Source organism: Trachypithecus francoisi, unplaced genomic scaffold, assembly GCF_009764315.1.
Source record: "Trachypithecus francoisi isolate TF-2019V2 unplaced genomic scaffold, Tfra_2.0 Lachesis_group14, whole genome shotgun sequence".
Lineage (NCBI taxonomy): Eukaryota > Metazoa > Chordata > Mammalia > Primates > Cercopithecidae > Trachypithecus > Trachypithecus francoisi.
In genome coordinates, this window is record NW_022681459.1 from 3,780,446 (window position 1) to 3,800,297 (window position 19,852).

At 40.3% G+C, this 19,852-nt stretch overlaps 1 long non-coding RNA gene and 1 pseudogene across 1 annotated transcript; both read left to right on the forward strand.

Annotated features, from left to right (window-relative positions):
• Positions 1 to 914: 914 nt before the first annotated feature.
• On the forward strand, positions 915 to 1,013 carry LOC117096821 (annotated as a pseudogene).
• Positions 1,014 to 8,488: 7,475 nt separating this feature from the next.
• LOC117096664 lies at positions 8,489 to 18,476 on the forward strand. Its single transcript, XR_004442576.1, has 4 exons — positions 8,489 to 8,596; positions 11,295 to 11,464; positions 13,685 to 13,802; positions 18,165 to 18,476. It is a non-coding gene; the product is annotated as an uncharacterized LOC117096664 (long non-coding RNA).
• Positions 18,477 to 19,852: the final 1,376 nt, after the last annotated feature.

The window sequence follows — 19,852 nt, forward strand, 5'->3', positions numbered from 1 at the left end:
GCAATATTAGTCATTCTCCTCTTCCTTTAACAATGAAACCCCTGGCCAGGCGCAGTGGCGCGGTGGCTAGCTCTTGTAACCCCAGCACTTTGGGAGGCCAAGGCAGGCAGATCACCTGAGGTCAGGAGTTCGAGACCAGTCTGGCCAACATGATGCAGCCCTGTCTCTACTAAAAATACAAAAATTGGCTGGGCGTGGTGGTGGGTGCCTGTAATCCCAGCTACTCAGGAGGCTGAGGCAGGAGAATTGCTTGAACCCAGGAGATGGAGGTTGCATTGAGCTGAGATTGTGCCACTGCACTCCAGCCTGGGTGACAGAGTGAAACTCCATCTCAAAATTTAATTTAATTTAAAAAAATGAAAAGCCCAGGTTTTAGCTGTGCCCAGGAACATTGAGTTATAAATTATAATTTCCCAGCATCTTTGCAACCAGAACAACCATGTAACTGTTTGCCAATGGGATATGAGTGCTTTTATTTAACAAGCCTTGCCTTTAAAAGAAATAAGGGTATATTTTCTTGTTCATTTGACCATTCCTGCTGTCTGGGAAGCAGATGTAAGGGCAGGAGCTAGAATGGCCCTCACAGATCCAGTGATAGAAGCCATATTTTGAGGATGGACTGAGCTGTCCATCCTACCCTGTTCTGCTTCACTGAGGACTATTTCAGGAGAGAAAAACAAACATCTCTTCCTTTTTTTTTTTTTTTTTTCCTGAGATGGAGTCTCGCTCTGTCGCCCAGGCTGGAGTGCAGTAGCGCGGTCTCCATCACTGCAACCTCCACCTCCCTGGTTCAAGCAATTATCTGCCTCAACATCCCAAGTAGCTGGAACTACAGACACATGCCACCATGTCTGGCTAATTTTAATGTCTCTCTCCTTAAGCCACAGTATTGTTGGGATCTCTCTACTAATGTAGCATGGCACACATGCATGGAAATTGGAACAGTGCAGAGAAGATTAGCATGGCTCCTGTGCAAGGATAACACACAAATTTGTGATGTGTTCCATACTTTTAACATAGTTAGAAAGAATGAATAAGATCCAGTGTTTGATAGCACAGCAGGGTGAATATAATCAATAATAATTTAATTGTACATTTAAAAATCACTAAAAGAGTATAGTCTGTGTGTAACACAAAGGATAAATGCTTGAGAGAATGGAGGCCCCATATTCCGTGATGTGATTATTACACATTGCATGCCTGGATCAAAACATCTCACATACCCCATAAATATTTACTCACAAAAATCAAAAAACAAAATATTTACTTTTACAAAAAACTTACTATTTACTCACAAAAATCAAAAAACAAAATAAAGTAGTGTGGACTGTTTTTGTGCAGAGACATAAGACATTGGACAAAGTCACACCACTTTGGAGTAAGGTGTAAAGGTTTGCATTCAGATCTGTGGGAATCCACAGCTCAGGCTCTTAGTGAGCCTCTCATTTACTGTGGATACATGACTTGCCTCCTATGTGTTGGGGTAGTAAAAAGGCTGAAAAGTGTTGCATTATTGATGACACTTCACAGAAGAGATTTATCTTCCTTTTTCCGACAGGGGAGGGAAAGGTTAATTCTGAGTTCCATCAACATGCAAATGAGTCCGGCTGCAGGCGGCTCATACCTATAATCCCAGTGCTTTGGGAGGTCAAGGCAGGAGTAGCACTTGAGCCCAAGAGTTTGTGACCAGCATGGACAAGATGGCAAGTCCCCCGTCTCCACAAAAAAAAGAAAAAAAAAAAAAGGAAGGAAGGAAGGAAGGAAAGAAAAGAAGAAAGAAAGAAGAAAGAAAGAAAGAAAGAAGAGAAAGAAAGAAAGAAAGAAGAAAGAAAGAAAGAAAGAAAGAAAGAAAGAAAGAGAAAGAAAGAGAAAGAAAGAGAAAGAAAAGAAGAAAGGAAAGGAAAGAAGAAGAGAGAGAGAGAAAGAAAATTAGCTGGGCATGGTGGCACAGGTCTGTAGTCCCACCTACTCGGGAGGCTGAGGCAAAGAATTGCTTGAGCTTGGAAGTTAGAGGCTGCAGTGAGCTACAATCTCACTACCTCGCTCCAGCCTGGGTTACAGAGCGAGATGCCATAGAAGAAGGAAGGAAGGGAGGAAAGGAGGAAGGGAGAAAGGGAGGAAGGGAGGAAGGGAGGAAGGAAGGAAGGAAGGAAGGAAGGAAGGAAGGAAGGAAGGAAGGAAGGGAGGGAGAGTGGAAGGGAGGAAGGGAGGGAGGAAGGGAGGAAAGGGGGGAGGGGGAAGGGAAGAAGGAAGGAAGGAAGGAAGGAAGGGAGGGAGGGAAATACAAATGAAAGTGGAAGACATCATGATGCTATGAAGAAAGCTTAAATCTGCTGAGGTCAGAATTGCTTTTTTTGTAAGAACCAAAACAAAATATTTAATCGTTGTTATGAGCTAAATTGTGCCTCCTTTACCCCATCCCCCATCCCTCACCCCAAATTCATATGTTGAAGCCCTAACCCCAAGTACCTTAAAATGTGACTGTCATTGGAGGTAAGGCCATGAGAGAGGTAATTAAGTCAAAATGAGGCCATTAAAGTGGGCCCTAATTCAGTCTCACTGAATAAGAAAAGGAAATTTGCACACACTAAGAGACCCCAGGAGGTCTGCACAGAGAAAAGACCATGTGAAGAGGCAGTAAGCAAGCCAAGGAAAGAAGTCTCAGAAGTCTGTCACTGATGGACATTTGGGTTGATTCCAAGTCTTTGCTATTGTGAATAGTGCCGCAATAAACATACGTGTGCATGTGTCTTTGTAGTAGAATAACCCAAATGTCCATCTGTGACAGACTGGATTAAGAAAATGTGGCACATATACACCATGGAATACTATGCAGCCATAAAAAAGGATGAGTTTGCATCCTTTGCAGGGACATGGATGCAGCTGGAAACCATCATTCTTAGCAAACTATCACAAGAAGAGAAAACCAAACACTGCATGTTCTCACTCATAGGTGGGAACTGAACAATGAGATCACTTGGACTCGGAAAGGGGAACACCCCACACTGGGGCCTATCATGGGGAGGGGGGAGGAGGGAGGGATTGCATTGGGGAGTTATACATGATATAAATGATGAATTGATGGGTGCTGACGAGTTGATGGGTGCAGCACACCAACATGGCATAAGTATACATATGTAACAAACCTGCACGTTATGCACATGTACCCTAGAACTTAAAGTATAATAAAAAATAAAAAATAAAAAGATAAAATAAAAAGAAAAAAAAAAAAGAAGAAGTCTCAGAAGAAATCAATCTGCCGGGACTTCAATCTTGGACCTCCAGCCTCCAGAACTGCGAGGAATACATTTCTGTTATTTAAGACACCCAATCTGTGATACTTTATTATGGCAGCCCTAGCAAACTAATAGTCACTTACCCTCATCAAGGAGGGATACAGCATGTTTCCACCAGATGAATAGTTAAGTAAAATGAATAAATGAATGATCGTGGTGCCATACTGCTAGGGAAGCAACACGAACATTTTGCTCTGTAACATGCCATTCATTAAAGCACATTTTAATTCAGCTTGACTGAGAGAGAAGAATGCTAACATGACCTAGCTTAGATATGTGTAGTAATCAAAAAGAACACAAGAATCTGTGAGTTATTTCAGTTTTGCTAAACACAAAATGACATTGTCCTGAATGCATCTGTAGCCAGGTCAAGAAATCTGAAATGATGAAACAGCAGAATTCTGAATCTCAGGCTGAGTGGCTGCATGAATTTCCAAGAGTGATGAGCTTCTGAGATGGACCATTAAAATTTCATTAAAAGTAGGCCACAGCTGGAGGTCAGAGGAAAAGGTTACATGAGGTTATACAATCCTAAAAGAACAATATTTCATCTTTGGTTTTTAGTGAACCAATTATTTCCATGGTTATAGGAAGCTTCCTATATTTCTAAATAAAGCACCTTAAACACAAAATGCCCAAAATCGAACTCATGATTTTTTTTCTTGGAATTTTCTCTCTTTTTAGCGAGGAATCATTTTAGTTGCCAATACCATCATCCTCCTAGTCACCCAAATTGGAATTTCGTTTTTGTGTAGAACTGAGGACAAAACTTTCTCTGCCGTCTCTTTCCATGGAACAGTATCCTGAGTTTCAGGTAATTCATGTTAAAGTTGTTACCATTTGCAACTATGTATCTGTGTAAAAATTATCTTGCCACTATACAAGAAACAAAACTCAGATGTAAAAGAATTGCAATGCTGAGGCTAGTATAAGTTACAATTGCCATCCATAATCCCTCTATCAAACGTGCATTCAAACAAACATCATAATGTTCATTGTTTCAATTTATAAAATAAGCTTATCCTAATTCCTTTTCATCTAAATCTGGATTAAAAAGAATATCTTTTGGCCAGGCGTGGTGGCTCATGCCTGTAATCCCAGCACTTTGGGAGGCCGAGGCGGGCAGATCACGAGGTCAGGAGATCGAGACCATCCTGGCTAACACGATGAAACACTGTCTCTACTAAAAATACAAAAAAATTAGCCGGGCGTGGTGGTGGGCGCCTGTTGGAATGCTGTAACTTTTTTTTTTTTTTTTGGAGATGGAGTTTCACTCTTGTTGCCCAGACTGGAGTGCAGTGGTGCAATCTCTGCTCACTGCAACCTCCACCTCCGGAGTTCAAGTGATTCTCGTGCCTCAGCCTCCCGAGGAGCTGGGATTACAGGCACATGCCACCACTCCTGGCTAAGCTTTTTGTATTATTAGTAGAGACAGGGTTTCACCATGTTGGCCAGGCTGGTCTTGAACTCCTGACCTCAGGTGATCTGCCTACCTCGGCCTCCCAAAGTGCTGGGATTACAGGCATAAGCCACCATGCCTGACTGGAATGCCACATAAAATTTAATTTGGGAAAACATGTCTCCTGCTAAAATTATGTGGAAAAAATCATTTATCTCTAGAATAAAAAGCAAGATCACAAGATAAGAGAATGACTCTACTTGCCTCTTCAGCCCCATCCCTTGCTACTCGGTCACATCACGCATAGTCTCTGGAAAATCATCTTTTTTCTCCTTCCATTCCTCCTCTGCCATCCTCTGTCTACAGTATCCCTTCGCCTGCACTTTAGGCTCCCATACCCTTGAAGATTCAATTCAGATCTCACCAAAAAGTATTTTCTGGCCCACCAAGTCCTGGCCAGAAGTACCTCTTTCAAACATCTCTAACGGTAAACAGCATTATGGAACACTATTGCTTTGGGCTGAGCTTCTGCACTAGGCCCCAAGGGACCAGACCAAACCAAAATGGAGTCACTTGTGCTAAATGCCATGCCATCAGAATGAAACTTTAAGGAAGTCAATAGATCTCAAAACAGATCAGTTTTTCCTGAAAACTGGAGATTCCAGTCTACCTGAGTCAGCTATTTTCCCTTTGCTTAAACTCGTATAAACAGGTAACCTGAAGTAACCTGATGTTTACCAGTCAAGCTTTTTTTTCCTATTGTTCTGTTTCCTTGTTCCCACCTTACAAAACCCACTGTTCAGCAGTTGCTCACGAGAGCTTTCAGTACATTTGGTGGAATGAAGGCTGCCCTGATTCATAAATCCCAAACAAATGCCCGTCTTTGATCTATAACTAAATTTGTTGTAATTTTGTCTTTTGACACTTATAATAACATATGTTTTCAATTTTTATATTTACATTTCTCACTAAAGTGAGTGTGTGGAGGAGAGATTGTGCTAGAGATAGCCTAGCACATGGTGGACATGCAGAAATACGAAGGAAGGAAGGAAGGAAGGAAGGAGGAAGGAAGGAAGGAGGGAGGGGGGAGGGAGGGAGGGAGGGAGGGGAGGGGGGAGGGAGGGAGGGAGGGAGGGAGGAGCAGAGAAAAGAGAAAAAGAGAAAGGAAGGGAGGGAAGGGAAGGAGGAAGACAATTTCATATTAAAGGACTCATAAATGTGGCAAGTTTTGCTGTTATGGCATAATTTGAAGGAAATATTAGCTAAGTTATCTCTCAAAATTATGGTTAATATTCAGCTTTCAGCAAACTGAATTTCCCACCATAAGAGATTCTTTTCTGGGGTTGGGGAGGGAGGCCAAGAATTAGTACTCTGAAAGCAACCATTTAAGCTGGAAATACTCCTCTGCATCTGAAATATGACAGATGTCTCCAAGTCTTCAGACCAGGTTAACCAGAGGAGAGAAGAGCCTGGGAAGAAAGGACAAAAAAGTAGACAGTGAGACCCATTTCATGCCAGTTTCCCAGAGATGGTGGGAGAAAAAGGACAGAACAGTACAGACTCATCAGGAACCATTCAGTGCCCAGTTATGACATGTTTAAACACTGCCTTTTTTGAGTTTTTTCGGCAACCCTGTGAGATGGGAGGGTGTCACATATTTCTTCATTTGGAGAAACTGAGCTCCTAAAAGATTAGATAGAAGTAAAACTGGTAACAGCAGCCAAACTTTTCAATAGCCTCTCCTAGAGCAATGCTCTGTGGAAGGGAGAGAAACTATGTTGCCTCCCTAATGATAATGTGCTGATTCTGTTTGTTTAACTAAAGCTACACCAGATTAGCAGACCATAATTACAGCTAAAATCCTTGTCTCTGATACAGTTGACAGAATGTCTGTTTCACTGAGCTGAGCTCCAGGGAAGGCTTTACTCAAGGTTAAGCCAGGCTGCCTGAAAGCAATAGTGCTGTTTCAGTGTCACACTGGATACTTTATCTGAGCAGCAGGATTTCCTACCCTTGGGTTTCACATGGTTTACTTTGATTTCTTGGGGTGATAAGTAAGTTTGCTCCTCTTTGAAAGGTTGTGTTAGTGGCCATACCGTTGTAAAACCTTAAGAACTTTCTTTTGTGCCTGGATAGAAAGATATCTGCCTTTTTCTTGTTATACAACTTTACTAGGCCTTGTTTTAGGGAATTCCTCCCTCCATTCCCCAATTCTTTCCTTGCCTTTCAGCTTTGCAGAACGCAATGAAGTCTGTCATTAATAATCTTTCCTTGACTGGGTGCGGTGGCTCACGACTGTAAGCCCAGCACTTTGGGAGGCCGAAACAGGTGGATCACCTGAGGTCAGGAGTTCAAGACCAGCCTGGCCAACATGGCAAAACCCTTTCTCTACTACAAAAATAAAAATTAGCCCGGCATGGTGGCGAGTGCCTGGAATCCCAGCTACTAGGGAGGCTGAGGCGGAAGAATCGCTTGAACCCAGGAGAAGAAGGTTGCAGTGAGCTGAGATCTGGCCACTGCACTCCAACCTGGATGACAAGAGCGAAACTCCATCTCAAAATAATAATAATAATAAATCTTTCCTTTATTGAGTCAACTTTGAATGTTATGCTTAATTCCTTGAGACCTAGAAATGGAGTTCAGTGTGTTTGTTTGATCACTGGTGGTTTTCTATAATGGATCGAGGAATGTTCTCACCTCTTGCCAGAGTCTTTTATATAGTCCTGCTCTCTTCTCTGTCAGGTCCCTTCTCTATTCACTTTCATGTACTTTGTAAATCATAAAGCAAAATGTCAATGAATTTGACTAAAATTTCAAGAAATAAATCAAGGTGAGAAAAGTAAGCTGAAAACAGAGTTGAGAGTAAAAGGGGAAGCATTTGAATGGGTCTATTTTGCTTCCCCCGCCCAAAACCAACCCAGACATTCCTTAAATAGAGCCCACAGTTTGTGGGCTTTCTAATGAATAGTGGCCAAGAGGCAGCCTCACATTTGAGGCATGCTATTACCATTTTTTCTTCATTCCCTCTCCTTAATTAGGGTCTTTAATGGGAGGCTGCCCTCAGATTCTGACAAACAGTATTAGCTTCCTCAGAATACAAGGCCTGATCCTGCAGCTATTGTCAGGAGGGTTTGCATTGAATCTGTGACATTGTCTATATTTCTAGAATGCAGGAGGAATATCTCGACAGAGAATTAGCTGTGGCTGTTATAAAAAGCCTATTCCTGAAGGTCTGAAGAACTGATTTTAGTAACCCAGAATAATACAGCAGGGAGATAGACTTGATTGGTTTTCAGTTTCACCATTTGGCTAATGCCCACTAATAAGATGCATTTTACCTGTACCAAACACATACACACCAAAAAATTCTTGAAACAATATTTATCCCTTTTCCATGCAATTCCTTCTATTTTCCATCCGAATTTATTTCAGTTTCTAAATGCAAAAACCACCTTCTGAATTGATTATCTCACACTAAGGAGTGGCAACCCACTGTTTGAAAAGCACTCAACGGGATGCCCTTTATTTTTCTAACCCTGTAATTCAATATAGAGAGATTCTGAATTGAGGACAAGCCTGATGAGTTTGAGGTATGGAATAAAGGAATCTGATCGGCTCCAAGTTTGTTGTGTTTTTAAATCTTCCTGTGTGTTCATTCTCTTCACCACAGAGAGGACTCTATTATCTTTGCTCAAAGAGCAGACAGTGCTCTAGCTGTTTTCCCCTGCTTAGCTTTGATCCCTGCAGCCATGCTCAGCCCTTCCCCCAAGCCCTCCCTTCCAGATGGGTTGAGGCTGTTGAGACTCCGGGGGTTTTCAGGGCTGGGAGCCCGCTGAGTGTTCACTGTTCCCACCTCCAATCTGCTCCATCCTCCAGCTACATTTCATTCCGGATCTACCAGGTTAATGGGATTATTGTTCTTCTCTGTTATTCTGTTATTTCATATGGGGTGAATCCGTTTGTTCCTGGGACAATTTTTAGTTGTTGGCTGAGATGACAAAAATGGGTGGGGATTTTATTTTAGGAGTAAGTGTTCTTCATCAGCCAGAATTTAATCTGGGAAGAATTTATTCACTCTCAAATGGGTTACTTTTTGAAGTGACTTAAATATAAGATTTGTTTGGCTGGGTGTGGTGGCTCACACCTGTAATCCCAGCACTTTCGGAGTCTGAGGCAGGGGGATCGCTTGAGCCCAGGAATTCAAAACCAGCCTAGGCAACATATGGAGACACTGTCTCTATTATTAAAAAAAAATTTTAATAAGATTGTTTTATCAGATAAAAGCAAAGCATATCTTAAGGCACGACTCATGTTTTAATGCCTATATCATCATCAAATCAATCATACAACATTTTAGCTTCAAATTTTAATTTTGGTTAGAAAGATAAAGTGATAGACTGATTATATCATTTATTTTATTCATTGTATTCAACAACATTTACTGAGTACTTATTGGATACAAAGCACGTTTATTGACCTCAAGATATCTAGACCTTTAGAAGGGAGTGTTTTAAAAATGCCTACAAATAGCCATTACATAAAATAAGATTTTAATAAGTGACTATACACAGTATAGTACATAGCCTAATCATAGTATCTCATCTTTTCAGAACTCATAAGAGTGAAAAGGGAAATTACTCGTTCCTAGTGTGCCTGTCTTGTCAAGACATAAGATTGCCAAATTTCTCTATCCTTCATTTTAATTAAATGCATGAATGACTGAGTGAATGCTGAGTGTCTATTTGGTGCCATGTGCTATAAATGTGACGAAATGGTCCTCCTATTGATCTTTCTTTGGTTTATTGATGTTTGTCTCGAAAGAATTGACTTCCCAATACCTGGAATGCATGAGCATGGAGAGAGACTGAAAAATAGAAAGAAAGAGGCATGAAGTCAGGCTACTGGAGACTCGGGTTTTTCCTTCCTCTCTGATTGTCCAAATCCAATAGAAATATAAAGTGAGACCAGATGCATTGGCTCATGTGTGTAATCCCAGCACTTTAAGAGGCCAAGGCAGGTGGGTCACCTGAGGTCAGGAGTTTGAGACCAGCTTGGTCAACATGGTGAAACCCCGTTTCTACTGAAAATACAAAAAATTAGCCGGGCATGGTTGCACTCACTTGTAAATCCCAGCTACTCGGGAGGCTGAGGCAGGAGAATCGCTTGATCCTGGGAGGCAGAGGTTGCAGTGAGCCGAGATCACACCATTGCACTCCAGCCTGCGCAATAGAGCAAGACTCCATCTCAGAAAAGAAAAAAGAAAAAAGAAAAAAAAAGACATATAAAGTAATATAAAATACAAAATTTTAAACTATAGTAGCAACATTTGAAAAAGTCAAAAGAAACAGATAAAATTTATTTTTAACAACATATCTTACACAATCTGATATATCTAAAATATTATCTCTACAATGTGAAATCAACTAAAAAACATTAGTAAGATAGTTTACATTCTTTCAGGTACTTTTGGACTATTGTCTTCAAAACCTGGCATGTATTCTTCACTAACAGCACATCTTAATTTTGATTAACTATATTTCTTGGGTTCAATAACCACAAATCACTAGTGGCTATCCTATTGAACAACATAGCCTAAATAAAGAAACAAAAGTCAAGGAAAATCTAGATAGTTAATAAACGTCTTTAACATTTAGAGGAAGGGACTCTTACTTCATGGGGTAGGGGAAAATCTGAAAACCAGTTTTTTCTTTCTACGGATGGAGAAATGGGAGTTGCCAAATCAAGATCCACTCCTTTCTCTTCCAGCCTCTCAGATGTGGGGATATGAGACAGAGCTGGAGCTGAACCTCTCCTACTTCTCTCCAGCACCCCAGAATTAAATCTGCTCTGAGGCAAACAAAGGTGACTCTACAATCCTCACGTTAGTATCATGGCTTGCAGTTGATAAATGCTTTCACGTACAATATATCATCGGATATTTAATTATACCTCGAGGTAGTCAGTTGAAATATTACTATCCTCACTGTATAGATGAATGTTCTGGGGCTCAGGGAGATTAAATGGCTTGCTCCAAAGTAGCACAGTTAGTATCCAAGTGTTTTCAAACTTAAGCTAGTGTATGTCCCACTAAACCAGAGCTGCCTGGCAAAGGAAGTTAAGAAAATATTTACAGAAGTATGATTTTTTTAATTCTCTGGACACATTTCATCTACTCAATCCCACCTCCTTCCAAAAAAAAAAAAAAAAAAAACCACTGGTGATCATTTTACAAAAGCATTGCAGAAATAACCTCTTGGCCAATTGAGTTTTTAACTGGGTTTTTGTATTTTTTTTTTTTTTTAAGTTGGAGCTCATTGTCTAGTGTAGCAATTTAGAACCTCTAATTATTGACAGCAAGTCTATATATTACAAAGGCAGAGTTTTTGCATTGGCCCTGAAATGTGTTGCAATCATTTTTGTCTGGGAAAACAAACAAAAGTGGATAGGCATCATGGTTGTTATATGAGATGCTGGCTGAGTCCCAGGCCCTAGGACATTGGCTTACCTGCCAACAATACCTCCCTTTCAGGCAATGCCAACTGTTTTATGAGAAGATCACAGTTCTCTGGAAGTGAGCTTTTGTGTTTTGCTCTAATCAGCAGGATCCAACTTTACTACTGTCATGGAGGGAATTACAGTAATTCTATCAACTTTTGATGCAACCTTCTTCTGACACTGTGTGAAACAGACTGGAAAGACTCTAAAGATGGAGAGACCTCAGTGCTTGAGAAAAGGAATTCTGTTTTTTGAAAGGTCTCTAGAACAAAGGGTATGCAATATGTTTATCACTGCAATTTCAGAAACATGATGGGCTCTAGGAACACATTCTCATCGATCTGTTTCTATTGCGCCTGGTTTTTTTTTTGCTCCACCCAATTGTCTTCCTATTTTTATCTCTTTCATTCTGGAGCCATGTTGCTTGGTCAGGCCACCATTCAAAATAAATGATTTTTTTCCCTCTTTTATGTTATACCTACTTTCTTAATTCTTGGCTGTTACTTTTCTCAATTAACCTTTGGCAAATCATAATGAAATTAAATTTAGCTTGTTGTAGAGAGAAAGAGTCATTGTAGAAGCTGGGATTGTCTGGAAGTGAAATAAAAATTATTTTGATAGCCCTCAGAATGTGGACAAAAATTGTAAAAATCCAGCTGGGAGTCAGTGTACCCAGTTCATCTCATTCGCAGTAAATCGTTGGGCGTCTCCTTGTAGCTGCCACAGTAATGCTAATGATGATGACTTCTTGCTTGAAGTGCTGAGTGTTGAATCCTTTGCCCCAGTTATGTGCCACATGCTGATTTCCTTAACAGTAGACAAATACTGGAAACACAAAAGGAAGAAGCTGGGTCCTACTAAGCCACTCCCTTTGTCTAGTTTATCACTCAGTTCTGTCTATTTTTTCCTTCCTCTGTGGGAAATGAGGAGTTCATAAATGATAATAACAAACTTGCAGAAAAATATTAAGATAGAAACTTTTGTAGCAGCCAGCATTTTTCTAAGAGGAGCCCCCTAAGCATAAAGAAAGAAATTGATCAGCCTCTGTTCCTATCTCCCCCAAAAACTCCTTCTCTAGAAATCCTATTCTCAGAAACTAGTAATCAGGCATTAAGAAAAATTACTTAATCCACTGGGCCGATTCATGTAGCTTATTAGCTATCTTCCTTTAGACTGAAAAAAAAAATTAGCCAAATTACTTATTAGCAAATCCGGAAAGTAGGTAAAGTTCTTTAGCAGTTTAATGTTACTATAACAGTCTGATTCACACACATTTATAAAATTCTCACCTGCACGAGTTGGCACACCCACAAGAAAGAAATGTCATCCATGACAATGGGACTATCATGTCTTTTATAGCATACATTCTACTATACATTTGCTGGGATCAAGGAAAAACTTACCCTTTGCCCTCTGAAGGCTTACTGAAAAATCAACTGACGAAAGGCAGATTAATAGGCGAAATGGCATACAGGTGTGTTAGTGTGCATGAGGGAGAATCACAGAATGATTGTCCAATATCCCAGTGAGGTACAGGTGGTCGTATACACTTCTTAGGGGAAAGACAGACAGAGACGTGTAGATGATCGACTTTTAGGGGATTTCAATGGGCTTGGAGAACATACAGTGGCCTGGGATAAAGTATTTTGGGCCAGCAGAGTAAACAATGGTTTGTGACCAGTCTGTCCAGGCATGTTAATAGAATTCAGTCTTTCTTCCCATGAGTTCAGTTAATGAATACTCAGGGAAGGGGCCAGAAGTAATTGTTTTCTTCATTGTCAGGTCCAAAATGTAGGCAAATAAGGAATTTCAGGGGACAACTTCATCCTGCACCAAGGATTAAGAGACAGGAGGGGGAGGAGGCCCAAGAGACCTCGAGGCTCCTTCTTCAGTTCAGCATGTCAAAGTACCATCTTTTGGGGTATTCGTTTCTAAGCTCCAACACATTCAAAGTACCTCAAAAGAACCAGATGCTGCTAAAATAGTTCATAGGAAGATTCTGTCCTCCTCTCTGCATCCTATATTTAAAATTCAAGTGGTTTCTCTTTCTAGGCTACCCCATAACTTTGTTGGTTAAAAGATGTGCCACTCATTTAAAATGTCAAATTACATAGTCAGAGAACTGACCTACCTGATTCACATACTCTGCCTTTCTCAGTCCCTGTAATCTCAGCGTCATACATTCCATCTTTTCAACGTGCATATTAAAAGGTATCTTAAAGACTTTATTACTTGTATTGAAACACAAGAGTATCTGCAAACGCTGATTCAGCTTGCAAAATACATAGAAAAGTAGCAAGAAAAATGATGTAACACCCCATGTAGTTGGTATACTGGCCTGGTTTCAAGGCTGAAAGCAGTCTGAAAGGGTCTGAAAAAAGTCTGAAAATGTGTGTGAGTGTGTGTGCAGCCATGCCTAACAGCTCATGTTTAGCGCCATGCCTAACAGCTCATGTTTAGCTTTCTTTTTTTTCTTTTCTTCTTTTTGATACAGAGTCTCATTCTGTCACCTAGGCTGGAGTACAGTGGTGCCATCACAGCTCACTGCAGCCTCGATCTCCTGGACTCAACCAATCCTCCTGCCTCAGCCTCCCAGGTAGTTGGGACTACAGGTACGTGCCACCACCGTCAGCTAATCTTTTAAGTTTTATTTTTAGTAGAGATGAGGTCTCACTATGTTGCCCAGGCTGGTCTTGAACTCCTGGTCTCAAGCAATCCTGTCACTTCAGCCTTCCAAAGGGCTGGGATTACAGGCATGAGCCACCCAGCCCAGTCATGTTTGGCTTTCTTTTTCCTTTTTTTTTAAACTTCAACTTTTATTTTAGATACGGAGGTACAAGTGCAGGTTTGTTACATGGGAATATTGCATGATGCCGAGGTTTGGGGTTAGAATTCCATCACCCAGGTAGTAAGCATACCATACAATAGGTTTTTCAACCCTCCCACCCCCCACCCTGTAATAGTCTCTAATGTCTTTTCCCATATTTATGTTCGTGTGTGATTAGGTCACTTCCCAGAATGCTATATACCCACACACATTGAGAAAGTTTTTGGCACTAGAATTGCCCTGGGTGATTGTGTTGGAATGGGTGCCAAGACAGTAATGTTCTTACCTGAAACACTGCTGGAGTCTGCAGGAAGGCACTGATCCACCCTTCCTACAACTTGTTCATGCCAAAAAATACAAGGAAAGATGTAGCTCCCCGAGGGAGAGGGCGAGAAACTCTTGCCTCCTTTTAAATGAGTAGAACTTAAAGTTATGAACTAAGATAAAGAGAAAACATAAAACAAATATTTTCCAAACGGTAGTAAAATATTAGAACCCTAAAAGATCTGATGGGCACATTTATCTTGCTTGTTTCACCCTCATCATCATCATACAAGTTTATTTCATTTAAAAAACAGAAAACATAGAGAAGCATAGAAAGCACTCCAATCCCCCATAATTCCACCTCCTAAACATGCATACATTTATAGACTATGGTTCCATGGAACCTGATATATACAGGACCTGATACAGATGGATAAATTTTTCCCACCAAAATATCATAAATTATATTTCATTGTAGAAAATGTCTTTCTTACTTAACAACAAATCACTGTCAGTAAATAAATATTTACCACATCATTAGTTGTTTTTTTGGGTGATTTTGTTGTTGTTGTTGTTGTTGTTGTTTTGAGACAGGATCTTGCTGTGATGCTCAGGCTGGAGTGCAGTGGCGCGATCTCGGTTCACTGCAAACTCTACCTCCTGGGCTCAAGCAATCCTCCCACCTCAGCCTCCTGAATAGCTGGGATCACAGGTGTGCCACCATGCCTAGCTAATTTTTTGTATTTTTGGTAGAGACAGGGTTTCACCATGTTGCCCAGGCTGGTCTCCAACTCCTGAGCTCAAGCAATCCTCCCACCGTGGCCTTCCAAAGTGCTGTGACTACAGGCCTGAGCCACTGTGCCCAGCATAGCACATCATTGTTAATGAGTACATAGTATTCTCTTAAGTGGATGTATTATAATTTATTTAACCCTATCATTGATTGCTTGAGTTCTTTTCAACTTCTACAATGATAATTAATTCTACAATAAACAGTCTTCCAGCCAGGTGTGGTGGCTCACACCTGTAATCCCAACACTTTGGGAGGCTGAAGCCAGTGGATCATGAAGTCAGGAGTTCGAGACCAGCCTAGCCAACATGGTGAAACCTGGTATCTATTAAAAACACAAAATTAGCCAGGTGTGGCAGCACATGCCTGTAATCCCAGCTACTCAGGAGGCTGAGGCAGGAAAATCGCATGAACCAGGGAGGCAGAGGTTGCAGTGAGCTGAGATCAGGCCATTGCACTCCAGCCTGGCACTCTGTCTCAAAAATAAATAAATAAGAATTAATCAATTAATTAACAAACCCAGATTTCAGGTGTCTCCTAATTTGAGGGACCAGAAGGGAACACCATGACCATGCATAGCTGCCTTTGTGTTCATCCCTTACATTGTAACTACCAGGATATGTGAACTCAGCCTGTCTTTGAAGCTCCTGAATAATCCTCTAATGTAAAAACCTTAGTGAACATGTAAACATAACTGGAGTTTTCATAGAGAAGGTGGAAAACAGGTTTTGCAAAACACATCTCACAGAAGGAATTCCCCCACAGACATGTCTGTTCTTACTCATTACCTGTTGTATCTGGGACTGGGGTAAAGAGTGGTTTGCAAACAAATCAGTTCTCCTCAACTTGCTTCCTCAAACTTGTCTTTTTTTTTTTTTTTTTTTTTTGAGACGGAGTCTCGCTCTGTCGCCCAGGCTGGAGTGCAGTGGCCGGATCTCAGCTCACTACAAGCTCCGCCTCCCGGGTTCACGCCATTCTCCTGCCTCAGCCTCCGAGTAGCTGGGACTACAGGCGCCCGCCACCGCGCCCGGCTAGTTTTTTTTTGTATTTTTAGTAGAGACGGGGTTTCACCGTGTTAGCCAGGAGGGTCTCGATCTCCTGACCTCGTGATCCGCCCACCTCGGCCTCCCAAAGTGCTGGGATTACAGGCTTGAGCCACCGCGCCCGGCCTCAAACTTGTCTTGATGCTCAGCCAAAAAAAGGAGCCTCCAGTTACCAGAAATTGCCCTTCTTAGAAGAAAATTTAGCAATCATCTAAATTTGTTTTAAACATGCCCTTTGAGATATCATGCCCAGCTCCAGCAGTTTGTATTAATGTATTTCTTCAGATCCTTTTCTGTTAAACCCTTCAAGAGTGTTAACTTTTCTTCACCTAGTTTCTGCCCATTTCTTGTCAATTTTCTTACTAGTTGGTTTTTTTTTTTTTTCTTATTTTTCTTTCTGTTTTTTGTTTGCTTGTTTTGGTTTTGGTTTTGGGTTTTGTTCGAGACAGTCTTGTGCTATGTTGCCCAAGCTGGTCTCAAACTCCCAGGCTCAGGCAATCCTCCCACTTCAGCCTCCTGAGTAGCTGGGATTACAGATGTGTGGCATCATGCTCAGCTCTTTTTCTAATAATTTTTTCTTCTCTGGTTGCTACTGCAGTTGGTAACTTTACTCCACTATATTTTCTAATCAACTCTTCTTTATATATAGAAAAAGTATTGATTTAGATATTTTTTTGTGTGTGAAGTCAACTACCTTACTGATTGATCTCATTGTTTCTTCTGTTTTAATTGATATATTATTGTTATCTTCAAACAATAATCGTGTCTCCTTCTTTCGAGTATTCATACCTCTTATTACTTTCTCACGTCTAATTACATTGAGTAGTGCCTCTAAATTAGGAGTACTAGTAGTGATGATGGACTTCTTTGTCTTCCATTGCAAAAGCTTTTAATGCTTCCATGAAAAACAACACTGATTTTGACATTTAGTTTAAACATATACACACATACGCACACAATTTTAATTTCAAAGAGTTTACATTTATTCCTATTTAGTGATGGTTTAAGTTCCTTATCTGTATATTTGCTTTGTTTGCTTTAATTTTTAAACTAGGAAGAAATATTGGATTTGTCAAAATCCTTTGAGATACCAGTCTACTGACCCATACTGAATTTGAATTATCTTCTTTTTAAACACTTAAATAAACTTAGACATGTTTATGGGCTGTTCATTCTATTGTAGCGATCTACAAGTAATTTCTAACACAAAAACAGTACAGGTCTATTTATTGAACATTTTAACACATTATAATAGCTAGAAATATTAGTCCTTCTCTCTCTCTCTCTCTCTCTCTCTCTCTATATATATATATATATATATATTTTTTTTTTTTTTTTTTTTTTTTTAAGACGGAGTCTGGCTCTGTCACCCAGGCTGGAGTGCAGTGGCGCGATCTCGGCTCACTGCAAGCTCCACCTCCTGGGTTCACACCATTCTCCTGCTTCAGCCTCCCAAGTAGCTGGAACTACTGGTGCCCGCCACCATGCCGGCTAATTTTTTTTTTTTTTTTTTAGTAGACACGAGGTTTCACCGTGTTAGCCAGGATGGTCTCGATCTCCTGACCTCGTGATCTGCCCGTCTTGGCCTCCCAAAGTGCTGGGATTACAGGCGTGAGCCACTGAGCCCGGCCTTAGTCCTTCTATTTTTTAATCTTTAAGATTTTCTTGGTAGGGCATGGTGGCTCATGCCTCTAATCCCAGCACTTTGGGAGGCCAAGATGGAAGAATCGCTTGAGCTCAGGAGTTTGGGACCACCCTGGGCAACATAGCAAGACCCTATCTCATAAAAAATAAAAATAAAATAAAATAATAAAATTAATTAATTTAAAAAAGATTTTCTTGCTTCTTGTGTCTTAATATCCTAACCATTATCATAGTACTATCATGTAGATAGCCAAAATTAATAAGATAGTTAGAAAATAATACAAAATAATTTGGGGCACTTTTATTTAACAATTAAAATACCTCCAGTACTATAAATTCCAGGAGAGGCAGAAATCAATATGAGCTTAATGACTGATGAAAATTACCATAGATTTATTTTTTGCAGATACAGAAGATGAGAAAGAGAAATTACAGAGTGATAGAGAAGGCAGACATCATGCAACGTGATCAAGGGCTATTCATTTTAAGCAGAAACATACACATGTAGAAAGCACCCTTGTACTTCTAATACCAATGACTATAGAGAAAAATAGTGTAGCCAAATAGTTCCTAGAATAGGAAAAATAAGGAATTATATTTTGAGATAAGAAGTTAAGCTCTAGTATGATAATTATATTGGGTCAAAGAAAAATGAAAACAAATTTTAAAAATCTTACAACATGAATAAAGGTTTCACCAAATCAGGAGTCTATCATAAGCATGTTTTGAGTTATTTTCTTTCCCAAAGAGTTTATTTTTGTTTTAATTTATTTAAGTAGTATACACTTCTGAAAACATTTAATTAATGTCATACTGGTTCTTGTAAAAGATGAGGTCGAGCAATTCCATTAAGCTATAGGAAGGTGAAGAGAGAATATCTGGTAAATGAATTTCAAATAAGCTCCTTCACAATATGCCCCTTCCATAACCTCTGTATCCTTGTCATCCCAAACTGCCCACATTTTGTTGAACTCCTTGCACTTCTCAAAGGACATCTTTCCTGTCAACCCACGATATCAGTGGGCTAGGGGAGGTCCCCAAATACTGGAGGTACCTTGACCCTTGCCACTGTCCAGGCACTTGACACCAACACAGAAGAAATCCAGAAAACAGTGACTGTATAAAGATTTACTGCAAAGTGAATCTCCATGAAAGTGGAGTTCAGGTGTACTCAAGACAGTCACTCCCAACGGGGTTTGGGGCTGCTACCTTTCTGAGTCTCTTCAGCCAAAGGGTGAAATATTCATGAGGATTTCTGGAAAAAAGGTGAAGATTTCTTGGAAATGTGGTGCCACCCATTTTTACACCAAATATGGGTGTTCCCAGAAGTCTCATGGCATTGATGAGTATGTGATTTAGTATGTTAATGAATGTGCAGGGAAGTCCTCGCGAGATCTAGGTCAAATCCAGCACTATGTTGGGTCCAGTCAGCCTTAGCCAGCCGGGTCTACACCCTGGTTTGCAAAGTATCAGCCCCTAGTTTACGCAGCTATTTCAACAGTTTCCTTTTTGCTAGTCCTGTGAAACGGCTGCCTAGAATTTTCTATTCTCCTACAATCACCCTGTATTATTCCTGTCTCACTACCCTTCAATTTCCACCCCCTTTTCCTCTAGATACTTGTATAGTGCTCAGTTTCAGACATAGGATTGTGGAAATCATCCCCTGCATCCCAGTCTGAGGCAGGTAGCTCTTCTTTTGCTGCCAACGCATCTCATGCACACCTCTCTGAATCACTGGTTTTCTTGACTGTCTCTCTCAGTAGAGACACCATGGAAGGCATCTTACTTACACATTCAGCATTTCGCATATGGAAGCATTAAAGATGTCATAAAAAAACATTAAGTTTTTTTTTTTTTTAACATCTTAAGAAATGTGCGCACAAGCTCTGCTCTCTACTGTATTTATTTTTCTTAATACCCTTGTGGTTAAAATGTCACATAACAATGTCACATAGCATCACTAATATCATATGTAATAGGTATGATATTAGTAGTCATATTCAAACTGTTAATGAATCACATCAAGAAAGCCCATCTTCTTTAGTGTCTACAAAAATTACAGAGGAAAAACAGTGCAAGTCAGTAAGTATAATA